The sequence below is a fragment of the Rattus norvegicus genome, chromosome 1, assembly GCF_036323735.1.
Source record: "Rattus norvegicus strain BN/NHsdMcwi chromosome 1, GRCr8, whole genome shotgun sequence".
NCBI lineage: Eukaryota > Metazoa > Chordata > Mammalia > Rodentia > Muridae > Rattus > Rattus norvegicus.
This window is the reverse complement of record NC_086019.1, coordinates 101,596,035-101,623,164: the sequence shown is the minus strand read 5'-3', so window position 1 is coordinate 101,623,164 and position 27,130 is coordinate 101,596,035. Positions and strand designations below refer to the sequence as shown.

The 27,130-nt window shown below is 43.3% G+C and overlaps 1 long non-coding RNA gene and 1 other non-coding gene across 2 annotated transcripts in view; one reads left to right on the top strand and one right to left on the bottom strand.

Moving 5' to 3' along the window:
• The window catches only part of LOC108349455 (uncharacterized), a 37,499-nt gene extending 31,694 nt beyond the window's left edge, over window positions 1-5,805 (top strand). The window contains exon 3 of the long non-coding RNA XR_005499024.2: window positions 5,570-5,805. This is a non-coding gene — a long non-coding RNA (uncharacterized LOC108349455). The remainder of the gene's footprint in view (window positions 1-5,569) is intronic.
• A 9,024-nt stretch (window positions 5,806-14,829) lies between these two features.
• Trnap-cgg (transfer RNA proline (anticodon CGG)) lies at window positions 14,830-14,904 on the bottom strand. Its single transcript has one exon. It is a non-coding gene; the product is annotated as a tRNA-Pro (tRNA).
• Window positions 14,905-27,130: the final 12,226 nt, after the last annotated feature.

Here is a 27,130-nt window from a genome sequence, read left to right as displayed (position 1 = left end):
TTCTCTAGCTAGGAATAGGAAAGGGAAGCTTTCTGTGCAGCTGAGATTGTTCACACTAGACTCTTCATTTGCATAAGCCAGGAGAACCCCATCATTGCTTGGACTGAGTAGAGTTGAGACTCAGGAACTTACCATCAAAATATGCAGACTATGCAAAATATGCAAGGATAGAAATACAGCTGATATCATGATATTCCCAATATGCCCAGGTTGGTCCTCCTCCCAATTCCTAGGAAGAAGCTCTAACCTCATCGGTTCTTCTTTTAGACTATAGTGTCATGCATACTAACTGTGCTGGTCTAGTGCAAGCCTGGAAGAAGCAGAAGGCAGCAGACTGGCCTTGAGACCATTAGCATGGTGTGAGCAGGACTTGTCTGCTTCCACTCTGTCATCAAAGTGGCAGTCCTTGGACAACGCTTACCGTGAGAGATGAGTCTGCTGCACCAGAGCATTAAAGGTTTGATAAATCAATTCTTCGTGGCCTTTTAATCAAGAGCAGATAATCAAGGAGAAAGGACTTGGGGGAAGTTCTTTAAAGAAAGGTCCATCTACTTGCCCAACCCAAGTATTCTAGGAGAGCTCTGAGCCTGAGATATCAGTGTAGCCAGAGAAGAGATTTGTGAAGAGGTTGTCATAGCTAAGTTCATTTGACTTAGAGTGGCCAAGGAAGCTACTGAAGGCCACTTCTGGATGTGCTGTGTTTGTGACAGCATTTCTAAAGACAGATCCTGAGGGCACTGACCTAATCAGTGGGATAATGAACTGACATTCACCATCTGAGTATACTTTTGGGCTGGGTGGGCCTGTGGGTACTGAAATTTACTTGGAGGCAAGACTCTGAGATCTTTATCTTGCATCTTTATTCTTGCTCTCTGCTTCCTGTCTTCCATGGGAAAAAAACAGCCCTGCCATTCCCCCACAATGCTCTGCTTCACCACAGTCCCAGAAACATGTAGTATTGGAGCCAATCAACACCTGATGTAAATCTTTGAAACCATGACTTAAATGCCTACTTTTCCTACTGTGTTTTTCAGGTTTTGTCCCTGTTTCTGAGTAACACAGGAGATAATGAAGCATCATCATCCCAAAGCTAAGCCAGCACTGGGAGGGTAGCATAGAAGTATGGATCAGGAGGTCATGGGTGATTTATGGAGGACCTCCTTCTGATCTTCCACCTGTAATGCTTCATCAGTTATTCATGGCTGACACCAGATGCCTACTTACTAGAGGGGAACTCATTCACTGTGGCTACAAAACCTCTGCCTGCCATCTATAGTGGGACTGCCAGCTCTCAGGGGCTGGTCACCCTGACTTTTGCCCTGATTTTGAGTGAAGTGAGGAAAGCAGAGAGGACTGATATTTTGTATAGTTATACTTATTTAATTTAGGCGGTACCTTTTCCTTTATTCTGAAATTACACCTTCTCCATGCCTTTGGCCTTATGTTGCCCTCTCTGTTGTGAAATGACAGTGATTATAAATAATTGTTGTCTTGACAAAATGCAAAGCTTTCAATGGCCTGTTCATCCCCTCACCTTCTGAAATTCTGACATCTATACACACTGTTGATAAGATGCAGTTCCCTATTCATCAAGCGAGATGTCCACAGGTTTCCTCTCAATATAGAGTGAAATTCTTGGTGCTTCTGTCAATCCCTTTGTCTTGTGGTGGTGGAGGTTTCCTGAAGACTCTCTAGTTGGAATCAATTTCTGATTGTTAGAGAGAAAACTGGGCAGGAATTCTATCTCTAGTCTTACAGATGGGGAAGGGGAGCTTAGAGAAACTATACCTTGTGGCTGGAGTCCTTTGCGGGTCCGGACAGAAGACTTAACCTTAACCCACCATGTCTAGGAGAGTATCCATGTGGATTGACAATGATGGAGTTATTGTGTGCAAAGGGTGTGGAATACTCTGGCACAGCATGTGCTTTAAATGACATTTACTCTTGTCACCCTCTTCCCAGATCCTCCAGTGTAGTGACATAGAAAGGGTGGTGGTTGTCTGTGACACAACTAAGTGTGACCAATTTCTTGCTCCGTGAGCACGTGGAAGGGTGGAGAGGTCCCTGTGACTGGTTCTGGCCCATGAGTTGTGAAGGGCAGAGATATGAATTGCTTTCAACAGGAGCTCCAGAATCAGTGCATGCTTTGCTGAATTCTGTCTAGTGTCAAGACAGTCTCCATTAGCCTGAACTCCAGAGTGTAGCAAGGACCAGAGTCCTCTGGAAGAACCTAATAGAGAAGCAGTTAAAACAAACACAAAACCAAACCAAACCAAAACAAAACAACAAGAAAAAAACCCTTCACTGTGCTAGACATCCTGAAGATGTTGGGGATGTTTGATACTGCAGTTCAACTCCTTCCACGCAAACTGATATAGCCGCAGGGAGAGATTCCATGGGGCCCTTGCACACGTGCAGTTGGTTGTTGTCCAGATGTGCCTTCTCTACTCTTCAGTTCCACACACTCCACTCTTAAGGAACTTTCACAGACCCTCCCAACTATTGTAATTACTAGCCTGGAAGTAGAGGGTCCTGGCTGTGAACTTCACCACCTCAAACAGTGAGGCATTTTTGCTGTGAAGTTCAGCAGGGTAATTGTCCTTCTCATTGTGTAACCTATAGTTTTCCGGGCAGTATCCACGGGGACTGTAAACTCATGGAAGAATCATAGGGGTGAGGGATCTGCTTCTCTGGAGTTCCATGTCAACCAGAAACAAGAAAGTGCACAGGGAGTCATCAGTGGGAAGTTCTGTTATTACGACTATAAAACTAGGAGATGGGCTAGAGAGAGACTTGGGTGGGGAGAAGAGCCGCAGATCTAAAATCTGCAGGCCAAAACACAGACTTAACCTCCTGAGACAATAGTGGCTAATTTGCCAAGCTTTGTGTGTGTGTATGCATGCATGCATGCGTGTGTGTGTGTGTGTGTGTGTGTGTTGTGTGTGTATGTGTGCACATGCATGCATATGCACGTGTACAGAGCCATACAGTAGGTAACATTGTCTTTGAACTTACTATATGTAACAGAAAACTGAGGCCCATGGTGTCCAGGATTCAGGACAATGATACAAAGAGTGACCTTCATACCTGTGGTCATTACAGGGTTTTGAGGGTAGAAGGCCTCAGCACCTGTAGGTACAGTAGGCTGGACAATCCCATCAGGGCACTCATTACTGTAGTACTCGTGCTTGCAGGTTGCCTCTGCATGTTCCCAGAGTTCCTGTCGGGGGAAGCCCAGAACTACATTAAGCAGGGTGCTTAGGAATCAGGGTTTACTTCCCTGAGGGGCAGTGATGTCAAGGACAAGAGAAGACAGGGTGCACCTGGGGGTTTGCCATTGAAGGGTAGGTCAATCTCATCCAGGCCTCATCTTTGCTTGTCTCTCTGTGTCAGGCTGCCACAAAGTGGCTGGCTGTGCTTCACTGTGGCATTCTGCAATGATGTTCTATCTCACTGCAGGCCTCTGGAGCTAAAAGCTGTGAAACTATGATCCAAAATGACTATTTCCACCTTCATTTTGCTTTTCTTAAATATTTTTTTATCACAGCAATGTAAAACCCACTGACATATACATGACCTTATCCTTCTCATGAAGGATAAAGTAGAGTTTGGGCTAGAGTTCATGACTTGTTTCTTCATTTCTTCTGTTCATTGTGGGGAAAGCCTAGTGAAGGAGCCATTGTGGATATAGCTTTATGGAGCATGGGAGAAGTTCATATAGGGAATGCCGGATGGGAATGGAATGTAGCCCCTAAGGAGACCATGATGAATACACCCATTCTTATCAGGATACCCTCCATTGTCAACAGAATCCCCATTATCTTTCTGGATTGCCATCTGGCCCTGCCGACAAGCCCATCATACAGATGAGGACCAAGTCACCCAGGCATGACTACACACATCTAGAAAGCTCCTATCCCAACTTTCTCCTCTTGGTCCCTCACAAGCTCCACCAGAGTCTGGGTCTGAGTAAATGGCTGTGTGCTTGACAGGAGCTATGGTGAGATATATAAATGGGGAATAGTTATAGAGCACCTTGCTTCATGGAGGAGCTCATGGAGCTTTTAAGGATGTAAGGCGTCAATGTTCATTTCTGCAACATTTGGTTTTCTGGCATTAGAGCTGAGCGGATGTTGTGAAATGTAATAAAGCTGCATCCAAACACACCCAGGGAACCTGCGAGCAGCTCTGCTCAAGAATATGCTGAGGAAGGCGGCACTCCAGCCTTCCCCAACTCTGGAATTAATCAGATTTCCTAGAACATCTGTCTTGGCATATTGTCCGTTTTGCATTTCAATTTTGTATAACGGCAGCTGTTGGGAAATCAAAAAATATCTGTGGGGCTTTAAGTCAGTGGAAATTAGATGTGGGTGGCAACTGGATCTTAAGTTGGACTGCCTGCCAAAGATGATGACCTAATCCTTGCTGAAGGATTTCATTAGGCAGGTCCTGCCTGCTACTGGTCAGTTGGGGAATTTCAGCAGCTATCCATCAGCTATGGGCATAGGTTTGATGTTCTGAGAGTTCACGCAATTTTATTTGTATTTCAAGGATTGAAAAATAAGATTGAGGCAAGTGCATAAGAAGTAAAGGATAGAAGCAGTGGGTCCACAGTCCTTGGGACAAAGAGAGCATGCTTTGATGTCAGCTTCCAAAGGAGGTGGGTGGAGTGGACAGTGATGAGGACTCTGACTTGGCCTGATCTCCCTCACCAAGACACTAGCATGATGGATCAGCAAGTTCCTTACCAACCCTCTTCTTCGGACTCATGCTTTCTTGTGCGCTTTCTTGGCTACTGCTTGTGTCTTAGCTATGGCCTCATAATCCTTACCTGCACCCACAGTCCCACCTGTACCCTAGCCCAGCCTACTCTTCCCTGCTCTATTTTTCTTGAGCTGCCAATCTTACCTTGCTGGATTTTCCTTAGAGATGTCTTTCCTCACCTTGTTGTCTAAAGATCCCAGACGTCTCTGTCTTCTCTCTGCACCTATTTTTCTTCATTTCAATTTTCTTTTCTGTAGTATCATGTTTATTATCTCTCATTTATTAATCACATGCTGGTTCAGCTAAGATACGGGTTCTAAGGTGGCAGCCTGATCTGCTTGTTAGTGGGCATCTGGACAAGGAGAGTGAATGGAGGCCATTACCACAGCCTGGAAGCCGGGCTGGGTTACCCAAAAGCAGAAGGAACTTGAGTCTAGGACTAGGCTTTGATTCCCTGTCTTCTCTTTGATTTTCTCTGATAAAATTCAAGAGGAATAAAATGTTCAGTCCACTGGGTATTTTCATGTTGACTCATTGACTCTATAGGTGGCTGATGTGACATTTCCCAGAAGGATGGAGAAGAAACATAACAAAATTATTTTTTTAAATGCCAACTGAGTATTTTCCCTTTCCCCACCCTCTCATTCTTGCCCTTTCCTTTTGTTTCAACCAAACCTTTCAATGCAGCTAGAGATGTCTTTAAGTTGGAGATTCTCTTGCCTCAACCTCCTGAGTGCTAAGATCAGTTTGTCACACCATTCACAATGGAATCTTAACAAAAATGTTTTTCTCTTTTTTCTTTTAGAATGTGTGCCCAATTCAAAGAAAATCCAACTCGCTGCCTGTCTCTTCCAAGAAAGCTTTATGCTCTTCGGGGCTCTGGGTGTGCTGTGGCTTCCTCAGTGCCATGGTGGCACCGCTGAATAGTTATGTAGTAGGGACTGTGTTGCCTTGCATAGATGAAAGTGTAGGCCACCTGGTTCTCTTAAGAAAAGTAAACAGGAAAGAATTGATCAAAACAAGGAAACAAACAACAACAAACCGTACAATGAGTGCAGTTTGTATTTTGAGTTGGTGAAGAGCTAGGCCTCATCCTTCGGTGGATCAGCGGAAGGTGACTCTATAGCCTGACCTCTGTGTCCATCTCCTGATGAAACAGAATCTCAGGTCATTGGTCCCTCCAACCTTTAAAAACCAAGTTCTAAATAGAACTTGTTACCCAAAAGAGGTTGATTTTCCAAGTGGTTCAAGTTGCATCTAGAGTCTAGAGAAAGGAAAAGCAGAGGCAAAAGGAGTTGAGAACCCCAAGACATTGAAAACCTAGGCTTGACCAAGGCTCCCAGCCAAGGATAGGCCATACTAGGGTGATCCTCTGTTTGGCTTAATGTAGAGCACAGTGCAGGAAACAGCACCCAGCCAAACAAGACACACGAAATGACTACTCACATTGCCAGGGAGACCACTACTCGTAACGAAAGTTCCTGATCCGTAGGACAAGAGTCCTGCTGGGAGTCATAGGGAACAGGGTAATAGAAGGAGGTCACAAAACAAGTGACGAAGATGAGCCAGGGACCTGTAGCCTCGCATGGAAATGGTAATTATAGTAGAGCAAAGGGCTCTTTGAAAGAGTGACATAATAAAACTCTCAAACCAGGCGTAATTTCCCCTGACACCGAGCGTGCATGAATAACACACACAGTCAAATAGAAGAGTAATCAGACTTGAAATATTCCTTTAATAATACGTTTGCCAGATCAAATATTAAAAATAGAAGATGGAGAAAAGGAGCAGCCATCCCCCGTGGTATCAGCTCCATAAATATTGCTTCATTAAGCTGTCTGCGTCGGTTCAGGGAGATGGATTTCCAAATGTGGCCAAGGTTCCAGACTGCTGGCTGGGATGAGCAGAAGATGCGGGGCTGCAGGCGTTGCTTCGCCTGTGCTGTGTCTGCCTCTGTGGCGAGGGCATCACTTGACAGCCGGAGCTGGCCCAACATCTGCCCAAAGGATACCAGCTTATTTATTGGGAGCCAGAACTCTCCCATTGGTACACCCGTGGCTTTCAGCCCAGCCAAACAGTGGGGAATTAATAATGATGGTACTTGATTTTCTGAAGATGTTCTGGGGGTAGATTTCTCAGTCATCCTTCTGGTGTTTTTCTGAGGCTAGGGAACAGGATAGAGAAAGTAGAAACTTGGTTGCCAACCCAGGCCACTGCTTGCAAAGAGGCCTGAAGATAGGGTAATGGGTCATGGTGCTGGAGATCTGGATGAATCTTCGGTGAGAGTTACAAAGCATTTTGAGGGGTCAAGGGTGTTGAGACAGAGGGTGAAAGAAGAGGATGGCAAGTTCAAGGCCAGAGTGGCTTCTATAGTGAGACCCTGTCTCAAATAGCAAAGGGATAAAATAAGCACATGAAGGGTTGGGAGACTGTATCTCATTCAAGGCCACATACCTTTGGGTCTCAGGCACCATGCCAAGAAGTTAAAAGAAGAATGGATCAAAACTTTATGGGTTTGATCCTATAGAATAGTTCCTATAATCTATACCCACAAGCTGCATCCTTCAGACTGTCTCTGCCTGTCAAATGCAGAACTACAGTTCTTGCATTTGGTACCCCAGATCCAGGATTAGTGAATTCTCAAAAATACAGAGCCAACATGCTAACTGACTAACTGTTGGTAAATCTCATTGTCATAGTGTGAAGAAATGTCTTTGAATTCGAGAAAATTTTGCTCTCCTTTTTGTCCAACCACCCATTGCCACAATATCAGTTTTCAGAAATAAAGTTCAAAAAAGTTGAGAATTTGCTTGAATATGTATGTATGTATGTATGTATGTATGTATGTATGTATGTATGTATGTATGTATGTATCTCTGATTGGCCTGTAATCTACTTTGAAGAGCAGGCCAGAACTCAAAGTGACCTACCGGTCTCTCTTCCATGATGCTAGGATTTAAAGTAAGTCATTCTACCTTCTGCTTGTTTGAATCTTGAGCATTTTTATTTTATTTCTTCTCTTTTGTTTTCTTCTCTCTCTCTCTTTTCTTCTTTTCTCTCTCCTTTTCTTTTCCCGTCTTTTCTTTCTTTCTTTCTTTTTTTTTTTTTAGAAATTTATTTATTATGTATGAGTACACTGTAGCTGTCTTCAGACACACCAGAAGAGGGCATCAGATCTCATTACAGACAGCTGTGAACCACCATGTAGTTGCTGGGATTTGAACTCAGGACCTCTGGAAGAGCAGTCAGTGCTTAACCACTAAGCCATCTCCCCCGCCCCTGTCTTTTCTTTTTTATTGGATATTTTCTGTATTTACCTTTCAAATGTTAACCTCTTCCCCATCTCCTGTCTCCCCTCCCCCTCCTCTTGCTTCTTTGAAGAGTTTTCCCACTCCCACCCACCCACTCCCACCTCAACACCCTGGCATTGCTCTACACTGGGGAAATGAGCTTTCACAGGACCAAGGGCTTCTCCTCCTATTGATGTTGGACAATGCCATCCTCTGCCACATATGCCGCTTGAGCCATGGGTCCCTCCATGTGTACTCTTTGGTTGGTGGTTTAGTCCTCAGGAGCTCTGCAGGGAGGGTCTGGTTGGTTGATGTTGTTGTTCTTCCTATGGGGTTGCAAACCCCTTCAGCTCCTTCAGTCCTTTTTCTTACTGTTGCATTGGGGGTCCCCATGCTCAGTACAATGGTTAGCTGCAAGCATCCTCATCTGTATTAGTAATGCTCTTGCAGAGCCTCTCAGGAGACAGCTATATCAGGCTTCTGTCAGCAACCACTTCTTGGCATCCACAATAATGTCTGGGTTTGGTGACTGTGTATGGGATGGATTCTCCAGGCAGGGCAGTCTCTGGATGGCCTTTCCTTCAGTCTCTGCTTCATCCTTTGTCCCTGTATTTCCTCCCATGAGTATTTTGTTCTCCCTTCTAAGAAGGACTGAAGCATCCACATTTTGGTCTTCCTTCTTCTTGAGCTTCATATGACCTGTAAATTGTATATTAGGTATTTGGAGCTTTTAGGCTAACATCCACAGCAGATATTGATGAGGATGTGGAGAAAGAGGAACACTTCTCCATTGTTGGTGGGATTGTAAGCTGGTACAACTACTCTGGAAATCAGTCTGGTGGTTGCTTAGAAAATTGGACATAGTACTACCTGAGGACCCAGCTATACCACTCCTGCGCATATACCCAAAAGATGCTCCAACATAAAACAAGGACACAGATTCTACTATGTTCATAGCCTTATTTACAATAGCCAGAAGCTGGAAAGAAGCAAGATATCCTTCAACAGAGGAATGGATACAGAAAATGTGTTGCACTTATACAATGGAGTGCTACTCAGCTATTTAAAAAAATGACTTCATGAAATTCTTAGGTGAATGGGTGGAACTAGAAAATATCATCCTAAGTGAGGTAACCCAGTCATAAAAGAACACACATGGTATGCACTAAGTGGATATTCTTTTCTTTTCTCTTCTTTTCCTATCTATTCTTTTCTGTGTATGGGTGTTTTGCTGGCATGTATGGCTATGTACCAGGTGAGTGTATTGCCTGCAGAGGCCAGAAGAGGGGACTTCAGATCACTAGAACCTGGAGTTACAAATAGTTGTGGGCCTCCAATTGGTTGCTGGGAATTCCTTTGAAAGATCAGCAGGTGCGCTCAACCATTGGTGCACTGAACCATCTCTCTAGGACCTGTCTTTTAAGCACTTTTTCAAAGAAATTATTTTATAAAAGCATCAGTGTTGAGGTGGAGCCTTCCCCCTCTACCCATCCACAAGCACACTCAGGCCCCCTCCTCTCATTACCCAGCTTCATGTGCCATCGTCATGCCTCTGCCCATGGAAACTGTGGCGTATGCCTTTTGGTGATGTGAGAGGGTGCTTGCAGTTCTGGGCTCAGATAGGGACACCCCACTCCTTTCACTTCCCACTCCCACCAGCATGTACCCACTCTGGGTAGGTAACCCAAGGATGTATTTGAAGGTCACAACAAATGATTGGTTTTTTTCTTTTTGGACCCAATTGGTAAGATATAATTGCCCACCTAAACATACAAAGCCCAGTACCATCCACCCCTTAAGAACATTTGTAACAATCTGTAAAGGTACAGCATGGAATCTTTACGCACCCGCCATATTGTCCTGCCACGGCTTCTCTCTCTCCCTTTCCTCTCGTTTTTTTTTTTTTTAATATCAGATTGAAGTTTCTCAAACTTTAATCACCACAGAGCACTTTCAGAGTCTCCCATGTGTGTGCAACCCTAGAAATGATTTATTTATTCTTATTATGTTAACGTACACACTGCGGCAAGTTCTAAAGACGGATAAAGATCCATTAGCACCAAGCTGACGTTCTTCTCGATGCAAGTACATGGACTAGAAGGGCTGATGACCACATTGCTCACATCATCTTATCTGAATGGGCATTATCTTAAGCCAAAGAAGACCTCCCACACTTCCTGCAGCCTCTTGGTGACCCTGACTGTCCCAAAGGGGCTCATGGTGGCTGTGGAGATTGCTATGGACTTGCTTTAAGAGTTGTGTGTTTGGTCCTCTATGGTCGTGTATGGCAGAGGTCCCAGTTGAAGCTGGTGAATTTTTCATCCTTGGCCAATGCATTTCCAGTTCAGAGGAACCTGAGATTTCTACTGGAGGCAGTGCGAAGGGTGCTCAGGCCGGGGAAGGTGTGTATGGAACCTGTTGCAGACTACTAAAGCTAGAGCTGTTGAAAATGCAGACCCGTACCCTGGAGGGGAGAAGTGATACAGACAGCCAGTGACGCTTCTCACCCATGTGCATCTTTAGCTTGCCAGAGGAGCTGGACAGATGCAAATGGGTTAATTCCACTGAGCACTCAGCTCCTGTTTTTCAAGTGGCGTCGGCACTCTAGTTCTTTGTGAGCTGTCAGCTGAAGACTGAGGTTCCATCACGTCAGCCTTCTCATCCCAGGGTCTCCCCTGGAGCACAGTGCCTCTTTTCCTGGGGTTATCACTGATGTTTGGCTCCATCGATTATCAGGTTTTCATGTTTCCTAATGACAGGGGTGCAAACTCATGAGTGAGCAGAGCTGTCCTCGGGTGTGAGACAATTGTGGAAATGGCCACAGATTCCGTATGGGAAGGCTGGCTGGGTCCCATGACTATTGTCCTGTGCCTAATGTTGTATACCAATAGCTGCTGGTTCCTAGTGAGCCCTTTTCTAGGTCTAGCAATGGCCTTGGATTACAGCCTGAAGAATCCAAGGCACTAACTATCAGCTGTAACCAGATGGCTTGTCCCCATGTCTGGAGTTCCATGAGGCTATCTTTGAGTCTGTTGTACACAAGGAGAGCTCTGAGGCACCTTTGGGATATGAGTCTAGAGTGATGGTCATTCCTATTATTAGTAATAATACAATATTACTAAAAGCATCCTGATGATAGATCATCTGGTATTAAACAGGGTGGCAGCCCCTTTCTCAGTATAATCATGATAAATGGAAAAATCCAGACAGGTGAATTTTAATAGGCATACAAATGCACTTGGATTAATTAGATTGCATTTCAACACGGACACACACACACACACACACACACGCACTTTCTCGTTTGCTCATAAATCTAAATGGGGGCCTCTAAAACATAATAGCCGTCCCACACTAAAATGCATGATGACATAATAAAAGATTATTGGTGCATGCACACAGTTAAGCAAGAGGTTAGCTGCTTTGGAACAAGACAGGCACAGTAGGGGCTGACCACCAGAAGCCCCAGCAGTGGTTAAGGGGGCTCCCATAACCGAAGGGAACAGGATAAGGAGGCTGAAGGGACTCTGGACATGTTTCTACTTTGGGGCACATCTCTTAAATTAGTAATATTTCCTCCACTAGCCTATTGAAAGCAGGGGTGTTAGATGAAGGATACACCAGGCCCTTCTATCTTGTATCTCCCAGCAAGAAATAAGGGCTGATGTTTTACAGCCAACAAAGGGCCCTGGAGTCAGGGAGGGACAGAAGAAGTAGGAAGCCTGGAGATGAGGAACGACAGGAAACCACTTTTAAACCTCACCACTTTTATGCAGGATACTGGGCATCTTATGTCTGCTCAGCTGAGAAAACAAGTGTTTTACAGACAGTGAGTGCAGAATAGCCTGCATTAAAAAGTTCTGCTTAGAAGTGACTGAAGGCAAAGCATGAGAAAGGAGAAGAGTCACAAAATGCTTGTTGCTTCAAGTTCATATCCAAACTGTCAGCAGCACCTGAACACTGAGCCTCACCAGGTCCGCTGCTCCTTGAATGTCACGCCCACCTCGGCCAGCAAGGAAGACGCAACACGGTCGGATTCTTCTCAACAGCCTTTATTGCAGGACCACCTTCATTGCTGATATGGGGACCTCGAGCGGCAAAAGCACTCGCCTTATATACATAGCAGGCTGAGGCTATGCTAATTGTCCTTCAGGGATTGGCGGAGCATAAATCCCTCATTTGCATATTAATGTCCCGGCCAACTGGCGCCAGGTGCAAAACCCACGCATGCACTGTACCGTTGTTCACCACAGGTGGGCGCCGGATCACCTCATTATCCTACGGCCGCCCTGGCAAGGGGACAAGCCTGCGCATGCTCGATAAGTCGCTTACTACCAGACTGGACTGGATGTCGGCGCCATCTTTGTTTTACCTCGCCGCTCCCTACACTTGAACATCTGGAGACAGTGCTGGTTGCTACTTGGAAACAAGTTAAAAATGCAATAGAGTCAGGAAGTTGTTTGCTGGTAAGGAAAAAGAGTATATAGGAAGCCCAGCTGCATTTGCACTTCAAGTGAGCTGTGGGTCGTTTGTTTGCTTAAGCATGCCCTCCATGCAAGAAATCAGCTGTTGAGTGTGTAAAATTCACATCAAACTGGGTACTCTATGTTCTTCATGATGACCCTAACCCAAGTTCAAAACTAGGTAGCTATCTGTTGGCTGTGTCAGTCTTTAAAAATCCAGCCTTGTGTGGTTGTTCTGGCTTAAGATTTCCACCCCATTTGTCATTAAAGTGCATCTCAGGCTCACTCTAACGAAGCCGGACTGTGGTATCAGAAACACCCATTTGTGATTCTTGGTGACAGAAATCATAGTGGTGATAAAGATCTTGGCCATCACTGGTAGTTGTACCAGAGCAAATGCTAGGCTGTCTTAGGAGCTGAGGAAATGACCAATGTTTGAGACAAGGCACCTACCTGCTAGGTACCTGGCTGCCTTGTCACCACCCAATGGAGGCATAAGGGGCAGCCACATTTCCCATGATCTCTGTCAGGTCTGAAAGTGGGTTCCCTGTACCTGTGGAGTTGTCCTGTTTCTGGCTACCTTGCTTTGAGTCACTCATCACTGACCATCCTGTCTCCCTCCCTACCAACACTCCCAAGCCTGCTGTTCTCACTCGCTCACTTTCCTTTACGCAGAAGCATCAGCAGGCCCACTGCAGGTTGGTTTGGAGTAGGAATTCTTTTCCTCAACTTTGCTAACTCACCTCCTTGTTATCTGCAAAGGATCGAGTTTATCCTCTAAGTTTCTCAGAGCCACTTAGGAACGACATGCCTCACAGTCTGTGTTTCAAGCAGCCAAGTGGGCATTTTCTTCTGAAAGCTTGGCCCGGCAAACCACGGTGCACAATTAAAGACCTTAATTAAGGAGAGGTCATTCAGAATCCCTAGTAGAAGCCCTAGCTTTGAAGCGTGTGTCGTTTTAGTTCATGACATGATTTGAAATGTGACATTTGGATACAGACAGGGTCCTTGAAAATTCTTACTTGCAAAACAAGTTACGGGTTCATATTGTATTAAAAGATGAATTACAGATGAAGTCTGAATGTTGCTAACATAGGAACTGGACACAGAAAAGCCTACAGTGCTAGTTATTGATTTATTTAGTATTTCATAATTTTTATTCTATCTGTAGTATGTTCAAGGAGTGCCTCTGAAGAGGGCGTTAGATTCCCAGAAACTGGATTTACAGATGGTTGAAAGCTACGACAAGGGTGCTGGAACCTTTGAACCATCTCGCAAACTCTTGCTAGTTTTGATTTTCTGAGGTAGGATTTCACTTTGTAGCACAGGCTACAAATCACGATCCTTCTGCCTCCGTGTAGTGTGATGAGAGGTGTGTGAGAGTGACGGTGAGGAGGGGGAAGAGGTGGTGGAGGAAGATTCTGGCCAATGCTATGAGGCGTACTATAGGAGGAAAAAAAAGGTTTGAGATGATAGAGTTAATAGCCTGCCCTCACCTGGGATAATCTGCTGTGTTCACACACATGCCATTTAAGTGCATGTAGCCTTAACTGGAACAAAATAAAACAAAACCCGACAACTACACTAGAAAGCACATAATACCATGGGTCCATTTGTTATTTGAAAAAGACTTAAATAGGGGGGAAAATACAGAGTTCCTTTGAGCACTGGGGTTGCATTCTATAATTAAAATGGAAGACAAAACCCCAAACAGTGTAAACTCAGCTTTTATTAACCTAAGAAATGAGATGAACCCAGCTGCAAATGGGCTGTTTACCTAGGAATTGTTTATTGAAAACACTGTAGAATTCAGTTCCTGATTGAAGCCAGAAGTTCTGGTCTGAGCTGGATGTGCCCACTGGCCTTGGATTTGGACACTGGCTTTTGTGCGTTCCCATGAAGTCACTTTCACACCTACTCTTCCTGAAACTCACGTTCTCTAAGCAGAACCTGTAAGATGCTGGCACTCCTTTTTTTTTTTTTCCTGTACTTTGCACAATACAGAATTTGGTACTAATATTTCACTTTTTGTAGATTTATTTGTTTATATTTTATGTGTCCAGATGTTTGCCTGCATGTGTGCACCATGCCTTTCAAGCCTAGAAGGAGGCATCAAATTCTCCTGGAACTGGAAATGCAGTGCAGATGGTTGTGGGGTGCCAAGGGGTTGCTCTAATAAAACTCCAGGTCTCTTCAAGTACAGCCAGTGCTATGGGAGCCACCGCTGCAAATCTGAATTAATCATTTTTACTGAGAGTTTCACTGTGTAGCTCAGGATGGCCTCTTTTTTTTTTTTTTTTTTTGGTTCTTTTTTTCGGAGCTGGGGATCGAACCCAGGGCCTTGCGCTTCCGAGGCAAGCGCTCTACCACTGAGCTAAATCCCCAACCCCTCAGGATGGCCTCAAACTCGCATTGCCTTGGCCTCCTGAATGCCTGCATTTGAGGGCTGTCTTAATAAGTAAGACTACTTAATCGAATAGTCATTTCGATGGGAAGGGAGACAAGCTGCGAATACGTAACAAACCTAGCCACATGGATGAACTTCATAGAGCATGTGCTGCATGTAGCATGCAGTTTCCCTACCTCTACCCATTCTTATGACGTCTGACAGTGACCACCAGGGAAGCTGTGCCATGTGAGGGGCAGAAGTCTTGGAGGGGTATGGGGATACTGACTAGAAGGGGTGCAAAGACGCTTTCTGCATCTTGATGAACATAGCTGTGGTTATACAGGGGTTCCCCATGGGCATTTCTCTTTTTTTAAACATTAATGAATTTGTTAATTTGTTTTAGGTATACGGGTGATTTTCCTGCATTTGTGCACCAGGTACGTGCTTGGTACCCACGTAGGCCAGTAGAAGTTGGATTCCCCTAGAACTGGAGTAACGGGGAGTCGTGACCTGATATGAGGGTGGTGCGAATCAAACCCTGGTCCTCTATAAGAGCAGGCAGAGCTCCAGGTAAGCGTTCCTTACAATTCATGAAATTGTGTACTTAAGTAGTTGCATCACAGTCTGACAAATTAGATCCCAATAACTACTGCATGGTTTATTTTTTTTTTTAATATGAGTACGTGTTTGTGCTTAAGAAATTGAAAAATTCTAAAGGAATCTCCCTGATCTGTGTGTCCCTGTCTCTTTCTCTGTCTCTCTCTCTGCCCCACCCCCCATCCCCTCCGAGTGCTATCGAATCTGACTTACTAGTATCTTGCTGAGGGCCTTCCCGTCTATGTTTAACAGTATTATTGACTGTGATTTTCCTTTCTTGTGAAATCCTGCTCTGGCATTGATGTCTGGGTCATGATGACTGCTCTTTGAATTTAGGCGTATGTCTTCCTTTTCAAATATTTGAAAACTTTGAGGATATTAGTTCTTTGTGTTTTTAAAACTGAGTTATGGTATTGAAAGAGTTGAAGGAGCTTGCAACCCCATAAGAACAACAATGCCAACCAACCAGAGCTTCCAGGGACTAAACAACTACCCAAAGACTATACATGGACTAACCCAGGGCTCCAACTGCATATGTAGCAGAGAATAGCCTTGTTGGTGCACCAGTGGAAGGGGAAGCCTTTGGTCCTGTCAAGGGTGGACCCTCAGTGCAGGGGAATATGGGGGCGGGCAGTAAGGAGGATGTATGGGTGGAATATCCGTATGGGGGAAGGGGAGAGAAGGGAATAGGGGCTTATGGACAGGAAACCGGGAAAGGGAATAACATTTGAAATGTAAGTAAAGAAATATATCTAATAAAAAAATGAGTCATGTAGTTATCAGATCTCAGACTTTTCTTTGTGGAGTGGCTTTGCTGTCTATGTGATTCCCTTACTTGTTCTGGTCAAATTTCTTTCTTCATGGTTCAGTGTGGCCAGATTATATGTGTCTAGGAATTTATCTGATGGTTCTAGATTATCCAAAGTATTGATCTCCACTGGTGCTTTGGTATCTTTTGTGGTTTTATTTATTTGAATCTTTTCTCTGTCGTTCTTTTGTTTTAGTCAGGTTTTTTATTAATGCTTGTTTCTATAAAGCCAATATTTATATTTTGTCTTCTTCCCTTTTGAATGATTTTCTAGATCTTGATTTCATTTCTAGTTTTCTTTTCTTTCTGCTAATTTTAGTTGTTTTTTTTTTTTCTCTAGTACTTTAAGTATTCGTGTTGTTTGACATCCTTAATTCCTGGCTTGTGTAGGCATTTATTCCTATAAGCATTGTTAGGATTGCTGCCCCCATAGGCTGCAGAGATGACTCATCAGAGGTGACTCAGGGAATTGGCTGCTCTTGCAGAGGACATGGGTTAAGTTCCCAACCCTACATGGTAGCTCAAAACCACCTGTAATTCCAACTCTAGGAGATCTGATGCCCTCTTCTGGCCTCCTTGGGTATTACATGCACATGATGCACACGTATACATAAACACTTATGCACATATGATAATATACATCTTTAAAGAGCTGCTTTTGCTGGAGCCAGCACATTTTTATATTTTTTTCCACACTTGGCTTTGCTGTCCAGGTTCGGGAATATTCCATCCTCTCCATGTTTTTGGAAGTTTTGAGGCTCTTAGTTATTTATATGATTGCTAAACCCAGTCATGAAATATTAAGGTCCTGGAATTTTCTTTGATGTATATCTCAAGATGTCTTTTATGTTTCCTTTTCATTTGTTCAATGTTCAGGAGTAATTTTACATTTTTTTTACTTTTACAAATTGTTAAAAATTTTACTTCTGTAAATTTTTTCATTTCCAATTTTTCTCAAGTATCTTCTGGAATCAGTTTCTAGTTCAGTAACATTATAAGCAGAAAAGACACTTGATACACTTTTAGCCTTCATAAATTTTACGTAACTTTTATGTTCTCACATGGGACTAGTCCAGAAGAACATTGCATGAGGTCGGGAGAAGGGCAGACGTTCCCTGCTTTTACATCAGTGTTCTGTGTGGGGCGCTTTTACACTTTCACACTGTTATCCAAATCCTATCTTTCCCTGACTGAAAGGGGGATATTGAAGTCCCTCACTGTTTCTGTATTGCTACCTATGTCTCTTTTCAAAAGTTCCCATGTGTACTTTTGTACAGTTAGGTCTTCCAAAGTTAGGTGCATATATGTATACATACATACATGTATATACGCCAACTCAACTTTTAAGCACAGTACAACTTTAAAAAATGTATAAAAATATATATGTTATATATTCTTCTATGTCCTTTTAATGGAGAATTTAATCAATTTATATTTAAGGTAGTTATTGAAAGGTAAGCATTTCCTGCTGCTACAGTACTGTTAAGAGTTTGTGGGCCTTTTATTACTATCTTCCTCTGTGGTTTGATGGTTTTCTGTAATGGTATGCTTTTAATCCTTTCTGTTTCTACTTTATTGCTTTGCTAAAGATTTTTTGCCTTGTGGTAACCATGAGACTTCCACAGAATATCCTACACTCAGTTTTATTTCAAACCCATAGGAATTTAAACTTGGTCTGCATACGGCAACTCTACACTTACATTCCGGAATATTTTACAGTCTGGATGTCAGGATGTACAGGCTCTTCTGTGTATTTATTGTCTATTTATTCTGTCTGTGGTTGATTCTGATATTCTTGTCTATACTGGTTTGTTGTTGTTTTGTTATTGTTGTTGTTGTTGAGATAAAGCTGCTATGCACATCGTGGTCCTGGGGCAGTTTATATACAATTGCTCTAACGCTGTTCAGCGTTGGGCTTTCATGTTGTGTTATTAACGAGCAGCCTTCATTTTCAGTTTAAAGACCTCCCTGTAGCACAAGTAGTTCTGTACTGTAAATCTAGTAGAGAAGATCTCTCCTAGACGTCCTTGATTTTGAAAGGTAGGCTTACTAGATAAAGCAGTTTCGTTTGGCAGCTTTCTTCTTTCCGAATTCTGACTATTCCACCCTAGAAGTTATTCTGCTAAAAAGCCAATTATATTGTATTAGTAATTGCTAATACGTGATCTGCTTGTATCCTTCATTGCTCTCAGAGTTTCTTCCTTGATTTTGGTCTTTTTGAAATATCGTATTTGCTTTTCTATGTGTACCAGTGTATGCATGTTTGTTTATGTAACATATGTATGCTGTGCTCCAGGAAACCGGAGGAAGGCATGTGTTCTTGGAGCTGGAGGTGTAGGAGGTTGCGAGCTGCCATGGGGGTGCTGGAAACTGAATCAAGGTCCTTTGCAAGGGCTAGAGAAGCACTGAGCAACTGAGCCATCTCTCCGTTCTTGATCACTTGATAATTGTGTCTTGTAGTGAACTTTCCTTTTTGTTGATTTTATTGGAAAGACCTTCATTTTGTTGGAATCTGTCCCAATATCAGAAGCATTTTAGGCAATATTTAAACATGCTTCCTGGTCTTTTCCTCCATCTCCCTCCGTAGCTCGCTATGCAAATAAATGTTTAGTCTCTAGGCGGTGGTCCTCTATTTCCTACAGGCATTCTTTATTTTACGTCTTCCTTTGTCTAGTTTTGCTTCTGTCGTTTTAAATGTTCTATCCCTGTGCTTGTTGAGCCTCTTCTCAGTCTGCTATTAACATCGTCTCTTGCTGTGGATGCCTGTTTCTGTAGATGCTACCTGCCACTATAGGTTCTGTCTATTGAATTTCTCAGCTCAATCCTTATATGTTTTTACTCCTCCGATTGTTGTGTTTTGTTGTTTCTAGTTTTCCAGACTTTCAGCTCTGTGTATTGCTTTCTAATCTCACTCCTCCTTAGTAACTACTGTCTCACCCTCTGTCTCTGAGACATGGACTTTGCATGTAAATGGAACCAGATTCTCTTTAGAAGGGCTCTATTTTACTTTGGACAATATCCTCGGGTGTTGGGGACACTGAGAGATTCATGGTCAGTAGGAAAACACTCCACACAAAGTGAAGAATGAAACTCGACTCAACACCACTTTCACGGGTGCTGGTTCATTCGTCCAGAGTCTGACATCCAGCCTTGTTGCTGGCATGCTCCTCAGCACAGTACAACTTTGAAAAGAGGTTTCCAACCGACAGTTAGCAGAGCCAGACTTTGAGCATAGCCCTATCAAAACTCCCTTGCAAGCAGGAAAGCGCCTGTGAGCCTTACAGTAAGAATGGCTGATAAAGTGCTCCAGACTAGATGCTCAGTTGAATTAATACTTTAAATTTTGCATACTATTTTGAGAATTTACCCATAAGTATTGTATTTATATCACTTGCGGCCATCTTTCTTGGCCTCCAACTCCTCCAGTGTCCCCACTTAATCACGGGCAAATCCAGACTCAAGAGGAGGTAAAAATCTAGTGGAAGATAATTATGTCAGAATGTATCAGTCCCGGAAAAGATTAATTGCCTTTATAATTGCACTGAGTTATTTCTCTTTCTTCCCTGTTTCTCTATTATGCTTCCCAGGAGTTTGTATCGCAGATGACCTGGCTGCATGCTGTTTAGACTTTTCATCCTTCTGAACCTTGAACAAGTCAATAAACTTACTTTCTTTATAAAAAAAAAGAGTGCTCAGGGCAAGGGCCTAAGAAGAAAGGATTTGTAATAAGCATACTTATCCTTCTACTGATGCAGAATTCAGAGTACATCTGGACCATTGTCATATGTCTGAGTCCTATTTGCTGAGAGACTAAGCCAAGGATAAGGACCTAAACAACGCTCAGGATATTGGGGGAATCAGGAAGTCCGGCTCCATACCAAACAGACTGCCAGGTTGTTAGACGACTTCAGCCTTCCAGGTGACCAGGTATCAGTCATTTCCTTCCTTTGAAGAAAATAGCCCCACATATTTAATAGTCTGCTTCCTTGAATGCTCTCTTTAAGCTGTGCCTCCTACACTCCGGTTTCACCAGTGCTGTTATACATGTCAGAAATGTCTTCCTTTTTAAGGCCGAGCCACTTTCTGCTCTTGATTCCATTGAGATCTGGTACGTCACCCAGAGGCCTAGTTTCCATATGGACAGTATTGTGAAGTAGGGCCAAGCTGAAGATCTCCTGACTACTGAGAGCAGGCCCTTGAGGAGGATATTGGGACTCTATTCCTCCTTCTTCGTCTCTTTTGCAACTAGCTAGTAGGTGAATGGTTTTGCCGTGTAGCATCATCATGATGGCTGCCGTACTGGCCCAAAAGTGTCAAGGAGTCAAGGACTGAAAGCTCCATGACCCCTTTCTTTTTATGAACTGGACAATCTGGGCATTCAGTATAGTAACAGAAGCCTGACAACATCTGTGTGTAGCACATCTTGTTTGCTCCTCACTTTGAGCATACCTGAGATATAACCGCCCACATTTCTTTCATCTGTCTGTCTGTCTTGTGTACCCCAAAATGGCGTTTTAGCTTTCTGTGTAAACAAAGCTGTCCTTGAGCTTTTGCTCCCGAGTGCTGGAATACCATGGATATGTCACCATACCTGAACTTTTCTTTAACTTTTGTGACCAACGCTCATTTTCACTTCCACAGACGTGCAGTTGCTGGATTAGACGCGGCAACCACCGTCTGTCACGGGAATGAATATTGCCTCTCCCACTTCCTCTTCCATTGGAGAAAGGTCCAGCTTGCTTGCTCATTATTAACCGTATTCAGCATATTTTCATTGTTTATTGGTCTACTTCACTAGAGTTTTTGATGAAAATGTTTACTCAAGGCTTTAGAAGATTTTTGAAAGATTTTGTTGTTGTTAAATATAAAATTCTCTCCATATTCTGGATATTTATTTCTTATCAGACATACTACTCATAACATGTTTTTTATATTTTATGAATTAACTTTTTACTTTGTTGATAATCTTTTCCCTCCTTCCTTTTTCCTCTTGTTGTTATTGTTATCGTTGTTTTTCTCTTCCTCCTCCTCTTCCTCCTCCCTCCCCCCATCTCCTCTCCCCCCTCTCTCTTTCTTCCTATTTTGTGGTACTGGAGGTTGATCACAGTGTCTTTTACACATTAGCCAAGCAATCCAGGCCTTGATGACATCTTCTGTGAAGTTTAATTTGTCTACATCATTGTTGCTGCTGTCAAATGGTCTTTGTCATTAGAGGCAAAGCTCTTAGTGTTTATGACATAAAAATATGACATTTTTATGAGGTTTTTCCATATATAGACTTCATTGTGTTCTTCTAGTACTACCTGTTAGTATTTTTAAAGGTTTATTAGTTTATTTTATTTATGTATATGTGTCTATTTGCGGGTATGTGCACATGAGTTCAGGTGCCTGTGGAGTCCAGAATAACACATCAGATACCCCTGATGCAGGAGTTACAGGCAGTTGTGAGCTGCCCATCTTGTGCTGAGAAACAAAAATAAAAACAAGCAAACACCCCCTCCCTCCAGAAAACCCCTGTAAAGAAAAGTATGTACATTAACCACTGAACCATCTATTGCTCCAGCCCTTATTGATGTCTTAATCATGACAACATTTGTAAGTGCCTTTACACATCATTTGGGGTTACCATGGACACATTCTTTTCACTCTTGTCATGTGGTGTATCATACTGACAAATGTCCATCTGTTGTGTTCCTCATACATCCTAAGAATAAGCTGTACTTATACATAGTATACGATACTTTTAATATGCACATTAATTCTGCCCTCATACTTTATCATTTCCTTCCTTTTGCCAGCTCTGCATGTAGGTTTTCCTTCATTCGTTCTTCCTCCTTGTAGTTGCAAAATTAGCCTGATGATTTGATTCCTCCTTGGTTTTTGAGGAAATGTTTTCATTTATGAAGCTACTGTTTTTCCTGTTGTTATTGATTTCTGGTCTCCTCGTGATGTGGTTAGAAATGATATTTTTTGTTATTTCTATCTTTCAAATTTTATGGAGAATTTGTGGCCAAATTTGCGGTTCCTTAAAAATCTTCTACACATGCTTGAGGAAAATGTTTATGGTTGAAGAAATGTTGTATATGCTTCTGTTGGCCATTGTGGCTTGAGATCTGCACTGGCTTGTCCATCTAATGTTTGTTATGCCCACTATGACTAGTGTATTGAATCTGCAGTGCAACCCAATATCAGAGGTTCAGGGAGAATTCTAGGAAAAGGGGAAGAAAGACTGTAAGGACCAGGATACTTGCTGCACTGTAATATCTTCTAGACATGACAGGAAAGCTGTGCCCATGAAGTCTTAACACCTGCATAGTGACAACTTCAGCTAACATGCCGATGCTCTGATGCTGATGAGGGAAATTTCACAAGGCCCACTCCTAGATGAAGGAAGGGAACTACAGGCAATCAATGGCTGCTGACAGAATCAGTTTTCTCTAGGAACCAGACTCCTGACGGATTATCCAATCTCAAGTGATCTCCTGGGACATACATATTTAGGAGCAACACTAAATGCATGTGGAGGTTTGAATGAAAATGTCCTCCATAGGCTCACACATTTGCATTGTTAGTTCTGGATTAGTGGAACTCTTTTAGGGAGGAATTAGCAGGTGTGGCCTTATTGGAGGAGGTGTATCACTGGGGGTGGGATTTGAGGTTTCAAAAGCCCATAGCAGGTCAGTCCTTCTTTCTCTCCCTCTCTCTGCCTGTGGATCAGGATGTGACTCTCAACTAAAAGTTGCTGTGGCCATGGTGTCTTTTTGCAGCAACAGGACAGTGACTAATACCATGCATACAAATTCCATATGTGCAAAATATTTGTTACAGTAATAATTGTTTGACAATTATTTAAAATTGTTACAATTATTTAACAATTATTGTCTTTTAATTAAAAACAAGAAGTCATGACTTTTGAGGAGAGAAGTGGGAGAAGGAAGGCTAGGTATGATGTAAATACAGTAGTCATGTAAGAAATTGTCAAAAGCAACGTTTCTAGAAATTCGATCTCAGGAGAACGGAGTATTGAAACCCTCATCTATTTGTTACTCTTCATTTTACATTCCTGCAGTCCTGGCAATCTTTGCTTCATAGTTCTCCTGGTGTGTCCAGGTATATGCATATTTTAGTTGCAATGTTTCTTGATGCATGGAACCTTTTGTTAGTTCATTCTGTTGTCTCATAAACGCTTTGGCCTAGGATTTATTTTTCTTGAAGTGTGGTGCGTCTTCCTTTTGGATCCCATGAAACACTCCTCTCCTCATTTTACCATCAGCCCTTTTCCGTCTGTGGATCTAGCTGGAGCCTCTGTTGGCTTACTATTGCTGTGCTGAAATGTCATAACCAAACGTGACTCAGGGAGGAAAGGGTTCCTTCTGCTCATACTTCCATATAACATAATAGCATTGAGGGCAGGAACTCATGCACGTCTGGAACGTGGCAGCAGGAGCTGATGTAGAGGTCATAGACAGGTGCTGCTTACTGGCTTACTAAACCTGCTTTCTCATAGAAACTAGGACCACTTGCCCAGAAGTGGCCCCACTTACAATGGTCTGTGCCTTCCCCTATTAATCACTAATGAAGAAATTTCCCCAGAAGCCTGCCTATTATAACCTAATCTTGTTGCAGCATTTTCAAATTGACTCCAGATGTGTCTAGTTGGTACGCAACAAGTTAACGGGACTGACCTCTTGTCACTTGACACATACACTTCATCATTAAGCCCCAACCTTTCCTTTCTTCTTCATCTCCAAAACCTCACATTAAGATCATAAATAACTTCACCTTTCTTTTTTGTTTTTCATGTTTCTTTGTTTCAAGATAGGGCTTCTCTGTTCAATAGCCCTGGCTATCCTAGAACTCACTTTGTAGACGAGGCTGGCCTTGAACTCACAGAGATTGATCTGCCTCGGCCTCCTGAGTGCTGGGTTCAAAGGCATGAGCCACCACCCCTCAGCAAAAACATAAATAACTTTAAATGTCCCACAGTTCTTAAAATTTAAGCACCTTAAAATTCAGTCTTTAAAAAATAAATCCAAAGTAATGTTTAAAGCCTAAAGTTTCTTGGAAAATTCAGTCTCTCAACTATGAGCTACTGTCAAATCAAAAATAAATTCAGGAGTTTCTTACCTCAAGAGGGAAGAACCAGGGGATAGTCACAATCTGAACAAAGCGAAACCAAACTTCAGCAGTATATATAACTTAAAATCTGAAGTTTGGGATTCACTCGCAATCTTTTAGTCTCCAGCACAGGCCATGGATCGCTTCTCTGGCTCTGCGTTCTGCAGCACACACAGTTTGTCTTCTAAGCTCAAGCAGGCTCCACTCTGCTGCTGCTGCTGCTGCTGTTCTTGGTGGTCATGCCATGGTACATGAAGCTCCAAAATTCTGCAGTCTTCTGTTGCAACTGGGCTGCACTTTCACCAATAGACTCTTCATGGTGCCGAGAATCAATTTCTCTGTATGATTCCTTCAATACTTGGTGTTCAACTGCTACTGGGGCCTCCCCTGGCCTTTCAGTGCCAAGCCTTAGACATTCCCCATGACTCATTCCTCATGCCTTCAAAACCTGTACCACCTGGGTGACCGTGATGCTACCAAGTTCAGCTGCTCGTGTGAAGTACAACCTTGGCTGCCTCTAGACTAGAGCTTCTTTGTGCTGACTCTCAGAAAATACTTACCAGACGATGATTTCACCTCAGTGATGCTGGCATCTTCTTAATCACTTCTAATTTCCCAGTTCTAGATAACCGGCATCAATAACCTAAGCAAAGCAAACGTTTTGCCTTAGCAGTTCCTGTACACTGTTAACCACAGCTGACTCTTCAGCTCCAGCCAACCCAAACCACATAATCTTAGTTTGACGTAACCAGCGGCCCCAATAGAGTCTTTAAATGTCCCTGCAAAACTTTACGAGCCAGGCCCCTGTCTTCTGCATCGCCCTCAACATTCTTATCTTCCAAGCTCCTATTGAACCGTTCACCAAAAACTGAGCACTTGATGGCATTTCTTGCACAGAACTCAAAAGTCTTTCCACCGTCCTTCCCAAAACAACATGGTCAGGTCTGTCACAGCAGTACTTACAATCCTGGTAATAGCTTGTCTTGGTTATAGTTACTATTGCTGTGATGAAACACAGTGACCCAAAAGCAATTTAGGTAGGAAAAGGATTATTCTACTCACAGTTCCATATAATAGTTCATCACCAAAAGCATCGAGGGCAGGAACTCATGCAGATCAGGAACCTGGAGGCAGGAGCTGACACAGAATCCACAGAAGGGTTCTGCTTACCAGCTTGCTCTCTATAGCTTGCTCAACTTGCTTTCTTATAGAACCCAGGACCACTTGCCCCGGAGTACTCCCACAGATAATGGACTGAGCCCCCTCCCATCAATAACTAGTTAAGAAAATAACTTAGAAGCCTGCCTATAACCCAAACTTATTGAGGCCCTTTCTCAGTCGAGGCTCCTTCCTCTCCAGTAAGTCTAGCTTGTGTCAGGTTGACCTAAAACTAGCCAGCACAGCAGCTCACTACTCGGTCACTGTAACTTTTGTACAGTTGCATCTCTGCCTTTTACCTGGAGAGTTTAATGTATGTTTACTTAATCTGATGATGGTTAAAATAACGTCTGTCATCTTGTTATTGTCCTAAGTGCCTCATTCCTTACTACCCTCTTCAGTGGTTGGTAGACTTTGAATAGTAGAAAGTTTAAACTCCTTTCTTCCATTTGTGTATAGCCTTTGGATATTTAGACATGAGGCTTCCACGAACTCAGCCCCTGGAAGAGCTCATGATGGTCCAGGCTGGGTAGAGGTGGCAAAATGCCCATGGTCAAGGCTATACAGCATCATGGCACTGGGGCTCAACAAAACTCTCTTGGCTAAAGGTCCTGGGCACAGCAACAGAAAGTTTGGATTTGAGCTTGGGTCGTGTGACTTTCAGAGATGTGACCTTCGTTTGTCAGATTTTCTTCATAATGACAAAATTCCTGAGCAAAGCAACTTAAGGAGGTGGGGGTGCATTGGAGTCACAGTTTTAGGGATTTCCATCCGTGGTTACTTGGGTCCTTTGCATTCGGATCTGTGCAGAGGCAGGGCAGTGCAGGGCGGCGGAGAGTGAGGAGAAGTGGTGAAGCACAGTGGTTTGACTCATCATACTGGATGGTGCTGGTCTCACTGGGATAGGTCGTTTTTCTCCGGTTCTGTTCCACTCCTCTGTCATCTCTGGGAACATCTCCACACACTTGCAGAGGTGAGCCTGACTTCCTTCATCGTCCAATTGTTAAGAGTCAAGACCGTACGTTCCCTCCCTTTTGTCCTATTAGAATAGTTTTTATAAACCGTTTTGTTTGGAGGAAAGTTGAAACCGAAGCTATAAGCAGCTCAAGTTTCCGGGTAACTTTCAAACACACATCTGCGCCCCAGGGATCAGTTCTCAGGTTAGTTTACCTTGGGCTTTGCAACTGAAGTTGCGCTAGGTTGGAAGGCAGTGGTGTTGCCCTGTCCTGCTGAGTATGCAGACATAAGCAGTAGGTCTTCTCCTCTCTCCTTTTCTTCTTATCTTGATTGAAGCAGGACAGGATGGAGGGTCTTCCTGGACCTCTATCAGATAACTGTGCTTCTCCAGTCAAAGCAGCCCTCTCTGTGGAAGACGCTGCCTAGGAGATAACTCCTTGTTCCTTGCTGAGTTGACTGATGATGCTGTTTCCTGTGGGAAGTTAACCTACAGTAGGAGCAGACAGGTGATTGGAGAGGAGGGGAGGGGCAGAGGAAGAAGGAAGAAAGTGTAAATGCAGTGAGCAGTTGCTTCCTATGACTCCAC